The sequence below is a fragment of the Chelonia mydas genome, chromosome 1 (assembly GCF_015237465.2).
Source record: "Chelonia mydas isolate rCheMyd1 chromosome 1, rCheMyd1.pri.v2, whole genome shotgun sequence".
NCBI classification, from domain to species: Eukaryota; Metazoa; Chordata; order Testudines; family Cheloniidae; genus Chelonia; species Chelonia mydas.
In genome coordinates, this window is record NC_057849.1 from 60,658,460 (window position 1) to 60,672,117 (window position 13,658).

Consider the following 13,658-nt stretch of genomic DNA (forward strand, 5'->3'; position numbering starts at 1 on the left):
GGTAATTTCTACTTCCATATCCATGTTCCCATTAGCCACCCTGTCGCTACACCTAAACTCTTCATTAGTCTTATTAAAAGCTGAGGCAAAGTATTTGTTTAGGCATTGGGCCACACCTAGAATATCCTTAATCTCCACCCCATCCTCAGTGTTTAGCGGTCCCACTTCTTTCCTTGTTTTCTTCTATATGGCTATAGAACCTTTTGCTATTGCTTTTAATTTCCTTTGGAAGGTCCAACTCTGCTTGGCTTTGGGCACTTCTCACTTTATCCCTCCACTTTCTGATCTCCAGGAGAGAGCTTTCCTTGCTGATCCCTCCCATCTTCCATTCTTTGTTGGCTTTCTGCTTTTTCCTAATCACCTGTTTGAGATGCTAGCTCATTCAGCTTGGTCTGCAACCCTTCCCTACAATTTTTCCCCCTTGCTTGGGATGCAGGTTTCTGATAGCTTCTGCAACTTTGACTTAATTCCAAGCCTCCTTCACATTCAGATCATTGAGTTCTTCAGTCCAGTCCACTTCCCTAACTAATTCCCTTAATTTTTTAAAGTTAGCCCTTTTGAAATCAAAGACCATAGTTGCAGATCTATTTTTGTTTATCCTTCCATTTAATTTAAACTGATTTCGCTCATGATCACTCAAACCAAGGTTGTCCCCTACAACCTGTTCTTCTATGAGGTCCTCACTACTCACCAGTACCAAATCTACAATGGCATTACCTCTTGTTGGTTCAGAGTCTATTTGGTGAAGAAATCTGTCAGCTATCCCATCCAGGAAAATCTGGGCCCCACTATTATTAGTAGCACTTGTCCTCCAATCTGTATCTGTTAAAGTTACAGTCTCCCATAATCAAACAATTCCCAGTAGTGTTTATTTCATTAAAACACTAAAGAGCTCTCTATCCATATCCAAATTGGATCCTGGTGATCTGTAGCACACCCCCACCACTATATCAGGGAACCTCTAGTAACTTTCTTTCCCAAAGTGATTTTGACTCAGACAGACTGTTTAATCCATTCCATCACTTCTAATTTCTTTATAGTCTACTTCATCTTTAATATATAATGCTACTCCACCACCTTTGCCTTTATTTCTGTCTTTCCTCAACAGCACATACCCTTCAATACCTGTACTCCTGTCATAACTACTATTCCACCGTGTTTCTGCTATCCGTATAATATCAGGTTTCACTTCCTGCATCAGTTCCTTCATGTTGATACCCAAGTTCCTAGCATTGGTGTACAAACATCTTAGTTGTTTCTGCTTGGCTTTGGCCACATTCCTCACCCAATTGGATACAGTCATTCTACTGCCAGAATCACCTACCTGACTGTTCGCTTCATTGGTATCAGCACTATTTTTCCTCTTAATGTCCATTCTCCTACCCCCTGCTGTTCCATTCTCCATTGCTGTGTCCTTTCTTACTTGATTTTCCTCCTGCCCAACATTAGACTCAGGCAAGGAGATGACATGAGCATCTCCCAACCACTTCCCCCAAGTTCCTAGTTTAAAGCTCTTTTAATCAGTTGTGCCAGCCTCCATCCCAGAAATCTATTTCCCTCCCTACTCAGGTGGAGATCATCCCATGATAACAGTCCTCTGTCCATGAATGCCTCCCAGTGGCCAAACATCCCAAAGCCTTCTTTATAGCACCACAGCCTGAGCTATCTGTTGATCATCATAATCTTGTCTTGCCTTTGTTCTCTTCCTCTAGGGACAGGTAGAATCCCACTGAAGGTCACCTGAGCCTCCATTTCCTTAAGCTTCTTCCCCAGTGTCCCTTGGCATAGTGTGCCTTGATACGTTCCAGCGAGTCTCTAGCTGTATCGTTTGTGTCCACGTGAAGGACAATCAGTGGATTCTTTCCTGCTCCCATTAGGATTCTCTTCAGCCTCAGGTCCACATCCCGTATCTTAGCTCCTGGCAGATGGCACACCCTTCTGTTCCTTAGATCAGCTCTGGTAATAGGCTTGTCCATTCTTCTTAGTAGGGAGTCATCAATCACGTAGACCTGCCTCTTCCTGGGGATGTGTTATTCTCCAGCGTTCCTCCTGTTCTTTCTGGCTGCCAGTCCTCTTGTCTTTTATTCTCCCTTGTAATCTTCTGTGAGTCACCCTGTAGCCTCCTGGAGCTTTGAACTCTGGCTCTCTCCATTGACTTTCCCCCTCTTCTTACAGGAGTAGCTGCTCCTCTCTTCTTCCTTGTCCTCCCACCTTCAGTTACTGCCTTCTGTGCCGCTCAGCAAACCTGTTCCTGAACTATATTTCTTCTTCATTAGCTGGTCTTTTCCTCTGCCTGGTTCTTGTAGTCACATGCTTCAACTGACCACTTTCCTCACCCAGCAGTTCTTCACTCTGAGTTCCTCATGATGGAGTGGATGCTAGTACTCAAAATGTCCAACCATGTTATCTTCTCTCTTCCCATAACTAGCCACGTACTTGGACATTTTGTTCTGCCATGGAAACAATAGATTCATTTTAATGAAGTGTAGCCACTCTAATGCGAAAGACAACTTAACCTGTTGTACATGAAGCACGTGCAATACCTAAATCTGGTCAGAGTAAACCTTCAGTGTAGGGCAGTAGAGGTGTTGTACAGTTATATGGAACAGGGCCAGTCACAGATGAATCTGGAGCTGCCAGTACTTGCAGACAACAACGTCCTGGAGGATAGGCCATTTTTATCACCCATTCTCGCAGCTTAAGGGTCAGTACTGACAAGGCCTAAGTCCTCTCGGCTGACCCACAAGACTTGCCTTCCATCTGAGATGCTGCTCTCAGGCTACTGTTGCTTTAATTCTCGCTGACAGGCATCATGAGCTAAAACAACCTTCTCTCTAATTATGGACTAGGCAATGGTTCTTATAAACATGTTGGGTGGGATTCACAAAGGTACTTAGGCATCTTACTCCAAAATCAGTGGGAGTTACACACTTAAGTATCTTTGTGAATCCCGCCCATTAACATTAAAATGTTTTTTCAACTTGTGATTCTGACTTGGTGCTCTTGAAATAGGCCAGCCTGTTTATTTCTATTGCAAAGTGACAATCACAACGGAGTAGCTGATCCGACTGGGAAAAATCACCACATGTAAATGTTCTAAACATGCAACAGATTTCACGGGGCTACCACATCTAAATGAACCCACCAACATCCACACTTAAGAAAACATTCACTGAATTCAATTCAAGCAAAGGAAACTTTACTCTTTTGGGGACATACTCAGTTTGCTGTTTTCACAGCAACAAACTCTATTCTTGCCACCAACTGATGTAAAGCTAAAGATTATTCCTTAGCACAGGGATTATAGAAAGAGCATTATTCCAGTGAAAACCAAATTCCAACTGTGCTATTCTACCAGAAAAAGTCCCTCCAGTTCATTAGTCATAAAAAGCCAAGAGTGTTACCACAAAAGGCTGTCTTTGATCAGAAAGCTGAATTGTGTAGGCTGTAAAAATATCAGGGAGGACCCATATGGACTCACTTCGGCAGGTGCAGAGTTGGTGCCTAGTAGAAATAAATAAAAGGAAACTTAAAGACATCATGCAGTTTAAAACTGGAGTTACTCTGGAAAATGCTTGACAGAGTCACCTCTATGATCTCCCACAGCCACCCTTCTAAAGAGAAAGATCAGTCACTGAGAATTCCAATTTTCTTTTTGTATTATGGGTGGGTAACACCCATGTTGCATGGAGTCACAAGTGCTGGTCTATGCCCCAGCCTATCACCAGTCTTCTGGGAGTGACCTCTTTAGAGGACTCACACGTTTCCACAGAGGCAGGCCTGTTGCCTCCAAGACTCCCAGACTGGGCTGTTGGCACCAGCAGTCCCTGTCTCCTTCTGTGGCTCCCTACAGCGAATCCAGCCAAGCCAAACTCATGTAGGAAGTTTGTACTGTACTCCTCTCAGTGAGTATTCACAGAGACACAAGCAGCCTTTTCAAAACAACGTAGCCATTTATTATTAACCTGCCATAATGAATCTGAAAGTTCTTAGCTTAGCACAGAGAGGCAGAAATTAAGCCATAGTTCACCCTCATCAAATAAGTGCCCTGGTGGACCAGCCAAGCTGTGATGGACTCCACCTCTGGCTCTCTTGCTCATCCTTTGTCTTCCTTGGTCTAGGCTCCCTTCAGCTCAGTTCCCAAGTCTCACCTGCTGGCATTTCCTACTGCTAGGTGTTGATTGTTCAGTCCTTGGGGCATCTCTTTGTCTTGCTGGCCCTTCTATTGATTCGGGTCAGCGTGAGCCAGTTCTTTAATGACTCTATTAATTCTCCCCAGACAGCGTGCACGCGCACACACACACACACACACACTCTTCCTATCTCCTGCACTGTTCCAGGAGCAGTGTTAACCCCTTTGCACCCACTCGATAACAATGCAACATACAGAGGGAAACTGAGGCATGCCTAGAATTTATAGAAATATTGCAGAAAATTTCCACTTTGTCACACCAGGTGCCCTAGATGCAGGCCAGAGATCAAACCTGGGTTACCTCGCACTTGCTAATAAAGTGCTTTTCTGCCAACTTCCTTTAACACATCCTACCCCAAAAATCAGTCTGGCAATTTGATTTGTATCCATTCAACCACAAATCGTTAAAAGCATGTGCTCCTAAATTTAACTGTGCCAAAACTGCATGCATTTCCAGTACTGCTTCCATCCGCTCTATTCTATGAAGACAAATCTGGAGGCAGTAAAGGAGTGTGGGAAAGCAGTGTCAGTAAGCAGAGCTTCTAGGCTAATTACCATTTATTCAGCCCCACCAATGTCAAAAGGAAGTGCAGAAATGTCAATCCATTTTCAACCACTGTGTCCCTGGGAGCTCAGAAGATCCCCTTAAGCTTATACATTGGAAATGCAATTTTTGGAACTCTAGCTTCTTCTTCTAGTATACCCCCCCACTTCTGTCCCCCGCCAAAAAACAGTTTGATCACAGTTCCAGACAGCAACATGACCAATCCCAATATAGCCCCTGAGAAGCTTCCTCAATGGATGTTTCCAATCTGACAGAGATGAAATGGGAAGTCTACTTGAGAATGATGGAGGTTAAACAAATAAAAAAATCAATCCGGTGAAAGATTTGCTTACAATTATGTCTTGCCAGAGACGGTGAGATATCTGGATTTAGCTTCCCCTGAATTATGAGAGAAGTCAGGGAAACAGAAAGTCATTATTAAACTAGAGATGGAACTGAATCAAAACCACAAATCCAACCATCCCCAAACTTTGAGGAAGTTCTGATCTGGTGAATGACTTTGCTTTTGGTCCCTGCTTCTGTCTTGGGCCAGACCAGAAGTCTTGATCCAAATCCCCCTGAACTTTGGGAAGGTTTGGATCTGGATCTACATTTGACATTTATGACTTTGATCCATCTTTGTTTTAAACCTTTTGAGCTAATTCTGGTTCCCCCGCTTCAGTTGCACAACAGGGAGCCCTGTTCTGTCACTACATATGGCAAAACCATAAAGCCAGTTCTGGCATTCAGCTATGTGAAGGGGAAGACAGACTTGCTTAGCCATTTGAGCAGTGCAAAGGAGAAACAGCAGGGCCAAGGATCCAACTCTGTTTATTGGAGAGGGGTGGCGGGGGGGTGGAGGGTGTTAACACTGATTTAGCTCAAACTTCTGATGAACACTAGAGGGAAAAGTTCTCTTTGTGAAGACGCTATTCAGGGCAAGAGCCCAGCTGACAGCTGGCAGGAGAGAAAACAGCCTGGTGTTAGCGCTCCACCTAACAAACCCCCTGTTAATACTTAACTAGCCGCAGTAGCCAAGCACACCAGCCTTCAACTGAGGGCTGGGAAAATTTCCTCTCCAGACTGTCAGTGAAAACAAGTCTTGATATTTATATTTCTAAAATAGAAAAACAGAAGAAAATGGCGCTTTCTCAAAGAAACTGCTCAACAAGCCTGTCAAATTCTCTTTAAAAACCCAAAAGCAGCAAAAAGGGGCAGATACATTTATTTTTCATTTTGAAGATCACTGTTAGCACACCCAAACAACATAGTGGTTTAATGTGAAATCCCCACACATAAAACTTGTAGCCCACCATTAGAAAAACACTAGATTGGTTCTGTATCCACATACACAGGACCCCAAAGCAGCAGTCTATGGGGAAAACCAGTAGACTTGGCAGGTATGAAAGTGTTTATTGTTAAAGATACTTCACCTATGAGCTCAGGCATTTCTGCTAACATTCCAGAGCTACTGCAACTTGTTTATTAAGAGTAACTCTGGTGGGAGTTGCCATATGGTTCCCTTCCCAAGATGGGATTTGATTGCATTTTATTATAGTAGGAGACATTTCATGATATGGTCAAGCGCATCGTAACTAGAGCTGGTTGCAAAACGTCGAGTCTTTTCCCTGTGGAAAATGTTGACTTTTTGTCAAAAAAATTAAAAAACTAAACATTTGGCCAAACAGGTTTGGTTTTCAGGTTTTAGATTTTTTAACTAAAAGTTGACAATTTTCAAAGAAAGGGCCTTGGGATGTTGGTTGTCTAACTAAAAATTGACAATTTTTGAGGAAAGGAGACACATTCAGAGAAAACTTTCATTTAGCTGAAAACCCAATTCTCCATCAAAAAAAATTAGTTGGAGACTTTTGGCCACTCATAATGTCACTAGACATTTGACTTCAGTATCTTTTTCTTATTATCCTGATTGACCAAGGGTTTCAGACATAACTCTCTGAATGCGTCAATTCTGAGTTCTTGAGGCCTGCAAGAAACCTGATCTCAAATGGAAGTGCTCAGCACTTTCTCAAAATAAGGCCTTTAGGGTTTCTCACATTGGGCACCCAATGGCAACAAAAATCACTAGCCACTTTTTAGAAATACTTGTGGTTATTGATTATCTGTATTGCCTTAGCTCCGAGACACCAATCAGCTTCACAGCCCTATAGTGCTGGGCATAGCTTGTCCATCCACATGAATACAGTTGCAAGATCTGACCCTAGATTAAGACAAGATGTGACAACTTTGTGGATGGTGCTGTAGAGATCCAATCCTGCAAGAGGTTAAGTGCTTTCCGGGAGTTAAAGCAATACAGCACCTCTCAGAGGCACTCAGCACCTTTCAGGATTAGGGCTAAGTGAGCACAATACTTTACACAACAAAACTCACCTTTGCTTTGCCTTGATTTAGTCTCAATCCAGTGATTTAACCACAAGACCATCTTTCGTCTTTCCACCAGCATTTCCTCTAGAACTCTAGTTCGCCTAGATTTGGGTCCCAATCAGCTGCTCTTCACCGAGGGGCTCATCTTGCACAGGCACTGGGAAATCTGAAGGATGGGGTTGGGGTGTCTGTGTCTGATGTGCACTAGAACTAGACTTCTTCTGGGGGCAATACCTAATTCTTTTCTTTCTGTTTTTGTCTGTCGGCATCGTAGATGCCCACCTCAAGAGTTACTGGGGATTGTGTCTGTATTAACCACGTGATCGTTACTTTGGAGCGCCAAACAGAAATAATCATATTTCTTGTTCTTTTGTTTCCTGGAAAGGTCACTACCTTTCCAAAAGGCAAAACGTCTCACTGCTCAGGGCAGCAGTACAAAGAAGACAATGTGATGCCTATGGTTGTGCCTTTGTACGGAAACTTGTCAAGAGCTGCACTGTTGACAACTGGCTGGAGAGCTCTTAAGGGCAGATATTTGAGTGGCTGTGCTCACAAGGACCAAACATGTTTTCAGGGGGTTTCATTTTTCTAACAATGGTGCTAATATTGCCAAAGCCACCCGTGGCACTTTCTCAAGAATGTTCTTTACCGATTGCTTGAACTTGCTACTGAAGTGTGACCGTTTTTCATAAAACAATAGTGGGCACTGTCAAGCCAAATATTAACTCTTCATATCTGCTCTGTCAAGGCCTTTTGAATGTACCTGATTGGTAGGAAAAAAATCTCTGCCAGTTGCCTGCCACAGTAGCCAGTGATGTCATCAAAAAGGAACGAAGCTTTCCATTGTTCCAGACTCTGTCAGAAAAGAGGGATCCATCCAATCAATGCATTTTAGTCTTCGGGCCGTCACTGATATTTTTTACATTTGCTAATTGCAGCTCCTTGGAGAGTCTGTGGGGTGGGGCGCGCATAGGGTGTGGAATTCAGTACTGGAAGGCAGAAAGGTAAGACAATCATTTTATTTATTAAGGGCTTCCTAAGGCACAGCCTATATTAAAGGGGTGGTGTGCAGCTGCAAGGCTCCAAGTGGAACACTGGAAGACAGACTGCAGAATGGCTTCTTGGCAGACACCCAGCTTGCTATGACCCATCCTGCAGACAAATGGCTAGCCAGCTCTGCTGCCAAGAGCATTGGTGGGAGAAAGGACAGTCCTGCCTCTCTCCTACGTTTCCAGCCCTTTTAGTATGCCAAGGAAGTACGCACAGCTCCTGTGCTCCCCTGAGCAAGGCAAGGAAGCTCCTTATTATTACACTGTTGCCAACTGTTGCATTTTTATCATGAGTGTCACAATATTTTACTCAAAGGCCCAGCTCCTGAAGGCAAGTGATGATTTGAGAATCTTCACTTTTCTTTTTTTAAAATAGGGACGTTTCCAGCCATCATAATTGAGGTGAAAAGGGAGAAAATATGACCTCAAATCTCCAAAACCAAAAGGGAAATAAGAAGAACTTAAAACTTATTTAATCCCCTCCCTTCCCCCCAAACTCTCATGCTTTTTAAGACTATCTCATGTTGCTTTGACTGACTGATTTTTTGAGTGCTTGGGCTATCTGGCCCTAAGAGATTAACACACAAAGGATCATCATATTAATTGTGGCAAATGCACTCTGCCTGCAGCAAGCATGCGCTTGACTACGCAGATGAGCATTTCTGTGTTCAAGGTGAGGCTCTGTAAGCTCCAGCAGCTACAGTCGGCATTCGCAAATATGAGTTTTCTGCATGTGCACCCATTGCATCTTCCGATGAAAATGTAGCTTATAAATAGCTGTATTATATTTTAATAATTTTTGACTAATTCCTAATGATGACAAGCCTTCCCGCATGCTGCCTCCTCACTTTGTGAGCCCACGGTTGGTATTAATTATTATTATTATTACTATTATTATTATTCATTGGTATTGTGATAATACCTAGGAACTGTAATAATGGCTCAGGCCCCATTGTGCTAGATACTATACAAACAGTGCACACTGTCTGGCTGGGCATCTGAAAAGCAGAAATGGCTTTCCAACATGCCTGGGAATAAGTTTTTCACAATGAAGTTTTTAAATTTGTTTTAAAGTAGAGTGTGTTCAGATCAATTCATGATATCCTGCTCAAACTAATTCAAGGTGATTTGCAAAAGTTGTGAACCTGAGACCTAAAAGTTTTATGTGTAATCAAGTATTTTCCAGCTCTGGTTGAAAAGTATTTTCTTTTTGGAACTGGATTTTATTTAACAAGGCTCTGGTTTCATCACAACAATTTTTCCAATATAGACTTGTTTTCTGTTTAATTTTGATAACAAAGAAAGGAAATCTGCAGGACACATATCACAATGGAAATATCCTGAACCCTCTGGCCCATTTCACATAAGCCACTAATAATAATAAATAATAATATTTCTATATTGCAGTTCATCTTATGATCTCAAGTGGGTTAGCAAGCATTTTTTAAAATTATTTTCTGATTTAGAGAAGCATAAACAAGTGCCCACTCTAAGCTCAGAACAGTCACCCCCCAAAAAAAAAATTACTCTGCCTTGCTCTTTCAGACATAACATTTACATAACCAGCATGTTAAACAGACCTGAGAACCTGTTCAACCCTCCCCACTCCTTACATACCTAGGAGAAAAGATGAGTGCCCAGATTGTTAACAGATCCAGGCTCTGGCAGAGCAAGGTGTCGAGTGAATCCCAAAGGCAAAGATCCAGCTCCCGTACCTCAGCTGAGCATAGCTGCTGCAGTATAGTACTGGGGGAGACAGGGGGTTGTCTTCCTGGTTGCCACTTCTCAAATCATTGAGGGCTGCACAGGGAAGGCAAACACCTTGGATTCCTCTCAGGAATTGCCTGGGAGCCCACTGCAGATTCTAGATCACTGAGGTAATGTGCTTCCAGAGTGAAACTGCACTTAACAGTCTGGTTGGAGCATTCTGCACTGCTTCAGTTTGCCAGTGGTCTCAGTGTGCAGCTCCAGACAGAGCACATTATATTAATCCACACTTGTCTCAGGCAGAGAGGAAAAAAGTGCCATTGGCCACTGTCATTCCCTGAGCATTCAGAAGACCAGAATCTAATAACACACCTAGTGTGCACTCCTGTATTACAGGTTTCAGAGTAACAGCCGTGTTAGTGTGTATTCGCAAAAAGAAAAGGGGTACTTGTGGCACCTTAGAGACTAACCAATTTATTTGAGCATAAGCTTTCGTGAGCTACAGCTCACTTCATCGGGTGCATCTGGTCAGAGTCGCTGTCAGCCAGCCCTCACCCAAGCCCTAAGCTAATGAAGACACTGAAATATTCCTTCCACTGCACCAGCCAGATCAGAAGTGAGAGAGACTTGGACCTGGGTGTCATCAGCAGGCTGAATACATTGCACATCTCTTCACTAGCACCCCCGCCCCCTCCATCACAGCAGTCTCATGTACACATTGAATAATGGGTAGGGTGACCAAATGTCCCGATTTTATAGGGACAGTCCCGATTTTGGAGGCTTTTTCTTATATAGAAAATAGGCACCTATTACCCCCTCAACCCCCCTCCCGATTTTTTACATTTGCTATCTGGTCACCCTAACAACAGGTGACAAAGTAGACCTCTGTGCGTGCACCCTTCACGAGAGAGGCCTCAGGACAGAAGAGCACTTTCCCACTGCTCCTCTCTGGGTCCTCTCAGAACAAGGGGAATCGGCACCTATATATCAGAAGTCTGCTAGGGCCTGCAGATGTTTTCACATGTCCTCCTGGTCAAGTGTAATAATGGCTGCTGACAGATTGAAATGAAATCAGCACTGTCATTCTGTCATCATCTGCACACAGGAGAATATCACTGACTAAAGCAAATGGTATGGTTTCTGCTCCACATTCAGGCCTAAAGCCGGCTCATGTCTCTCAATGATTCTGAAATACTCTAGAGTATAATTCCCTTTGGCCACACAGTCCTCCGCACACCTTGTTAGATAATTGCTAATATGCCCGCACTGCTGGACTTGTGAAATGTTAGAGGTTCAATATTTTCAAGAGGTCTTCTGAATTTTAACACATCTTTAGGACCAAGTCCAGCTACAGCAGATGGTAACATACCTGGACATCCATCCACAGCAGATGGTAACATACCTGGACATCCATCCAACTGTGGTCATCAGCAGGTCCCCTGCTGAACGGGCATGTGGCTGCTACGGTGAGCAGGTCACATCTGAAGCAGTTATGCATGAGAATCCATTCTGTTCATGGAGAAGGGCAAGGATGCGCTGCTTCACCCTGTCGACACTGTTGCACTTGTGTCAATTCAAATTCATGTGAAGTGCATACAAACCAGCAATTATTGAAGCAGTAACATATAACAGTGTCTGACATCTAAGCAACAACACATCACAGGGTGTGTATTCATCAGTCCGGGAATAGTCAGAGAGACCATAGCTACTGGGCTAAAGTTTGTATAAAGCACTTGCCTTGTGTCTCGAAGAGATCTGAGTTCAAAGGCTGTGTTAAAATAATACATGCATGAAATTGAGCTTGTTGGGCTCATCGTAGTCCTGCCATATTTGCCACATCACAGAACTCTTTGTGGTACTACATGATATGGCCTGATTGTCAAGAAAACCCCATGCCTGGGATAGCAGGTGTGCTGAGCACAGTGTTGGGTTTTTTTTGAAGAAGTGAACCTCAAGTCTTAGTATTTCCCACAGGCATCTGGGAGCTCAGGAGTCATCTCCTAATCTCATTCTGCTGCTCCGTGGGCTGATCAGAGCTTTCCGATTCAAGAACGAAGGACTGGCTAGCATGAGTCAACAGTGATATTTTTGTCCATACCTCTGAACTCATCAAAAATCAAATGGAGACTGGGGACAAAAGACCACGTGCTGAATTATGTGCATTAGCAACTTCATTATAAATCATTATCCCTGCAAGGAGCCCTCAGGTGTGAAAGAAACTGCTGTCCTTGGGCCGCAATAGCCCAGGATTGTTGTCCTTTAGAGCACCCTACCAGATGCATCTTCTTGTCTGGGCTGCTGGACCAGTTGGCGCTTGATGTGGGAGGTTATTTATGGGGACGGAGGTCTTCCCCATTGCATTGTGTTGGGAGTGGAATTTTGCTGGAGCTCTTCCTGGGAGTTTATTGCTGAGTTTTATTGTTTTTTAAATAACATCAAAGGCACCCAGAGTAGCAGATGGGCATGACACAGTTATGTTGTTCTCCATTGCAATAAATAAAATAGTCTGTTCATAATTCTGCATTCCCATTGCAAATAATTGAAAACCAAAAGGAAACTAAAACAAGGGAGCTTCCTATGTAAGGGACACCTTGAGAATTTTGCCAGTGGCCACTTCAAGTAAGGCACTGATTGTCTCCAAAAGAAGGTCCAGCCTGTTCTCCAGGGCTGCCAGCAGCTGGTGTACAAACAGAATGGCCAGATTTAAATCAATGGGGTTACTCCACATTTACACAAGGGTAACTGAGCTCAAAATCTGGCCCTGCTGGGAGGCACCGATAAGAACAGATACAATCCCTTTCAATGCCTGTAAAATAAAAAATAATAACATAGTACTGCAGTTGTATAGTTACAAATGGAAACAATAATAGACACCGAATGGGTAAATATAACTAAGATAATCTTTAGGAAAAAAGACATGATTATACAGTGTATTTAGTGCATCAGATTAGTTCCTAGAAAGAAGGGGATAAAATCAATTGGCACAGTTACCTAATTATGCAGCTTTTGCTTTTCTTCACAGAGACGGTAATGAAAATGGCACCAGGAAAAACCACTTTAGTTTCTCAGAGAAATCAGAACTAACAAGGGGAACATGCTCTGGTTATAGAGTATCAGTGTTCCTTTTCCCGACATCTGAAATAAAAACAATTGCAGGAGATGAGCTGCCTGGACACTTTGCTGACTCAGCCGGCGTTGTTTGTTGGTTTGCAGGCGAGCCGATGGAGCTCATCAATCTGGCAGACTCTTGAGACTCAGCACATTATGTCTGACAGGGCACACCATAAGACTATAGTATCTGTCAGCAGCATTTCCCTGGGTACTTTCTATTCTAGCTGGGCTAATGCCAGTGCAATCATTTACATTGTTACATGCTGTTATATAGACACACACTGTGAAAGGCCGGAGCTGAGGCTCCGTAGCACGCTCCAGAGCATGACTAGGCATTAACTCGCTGTAAGATAAACAGGCAGGGGGCGGAAACTTGTTAGTCTTGTCAAATAGTTTGGGAAAGGAGAATATGGTTTGTTCCCTCCGCACTGTGACCCACTACCCTCCACCCCAACACTGAGAGCAAGGAGATAGTGACAGGTCTCAGAGTGATGCCTCTTGGTTGACAGGGAATGACGTAGGGGTGGGGGGGCATGTGTGATGCTCATGCGAAGGCCCCTAGGCCTCACTGAATACTGCCAAATGCATAGCTGGAAACCAGTCTGGCTCACCTGTGTGTTAGTATTGTTAAAACAGGTATTAGATTGAGAGAGATGTGTTTAGTGTGTGGACT

At 43.4% G+C, this 13,658-nt stretch overlaps 1 long non-coding RNA gene across 1 annotated transcript in view; it reads right to left on the reverse strand.

Moving 5' to 3' along the window:
• Positions 1–13,334, reverse strand: part of LOC114019826 — a 182,571-nt gene extending 169,237 nt beyond the window's left edge. Inside the window, exons 1-2 of the long non-coding RNA XR_006286776.1 lie at positions 12,866–13,334; positions 11,277–12,680 (exon numbers count right to left, since the gene is read on the reverse strand). This is a non-coding gene — a long non-coding RNA (uncharacterized LOC114019826). The remainder of the gene's footprint in view (positions 1–11,276; positions 12,681–12,865) is intronic.
• Between the last annotated feature and the right edge of the window lie 324 nt (positions 13,335–13,658).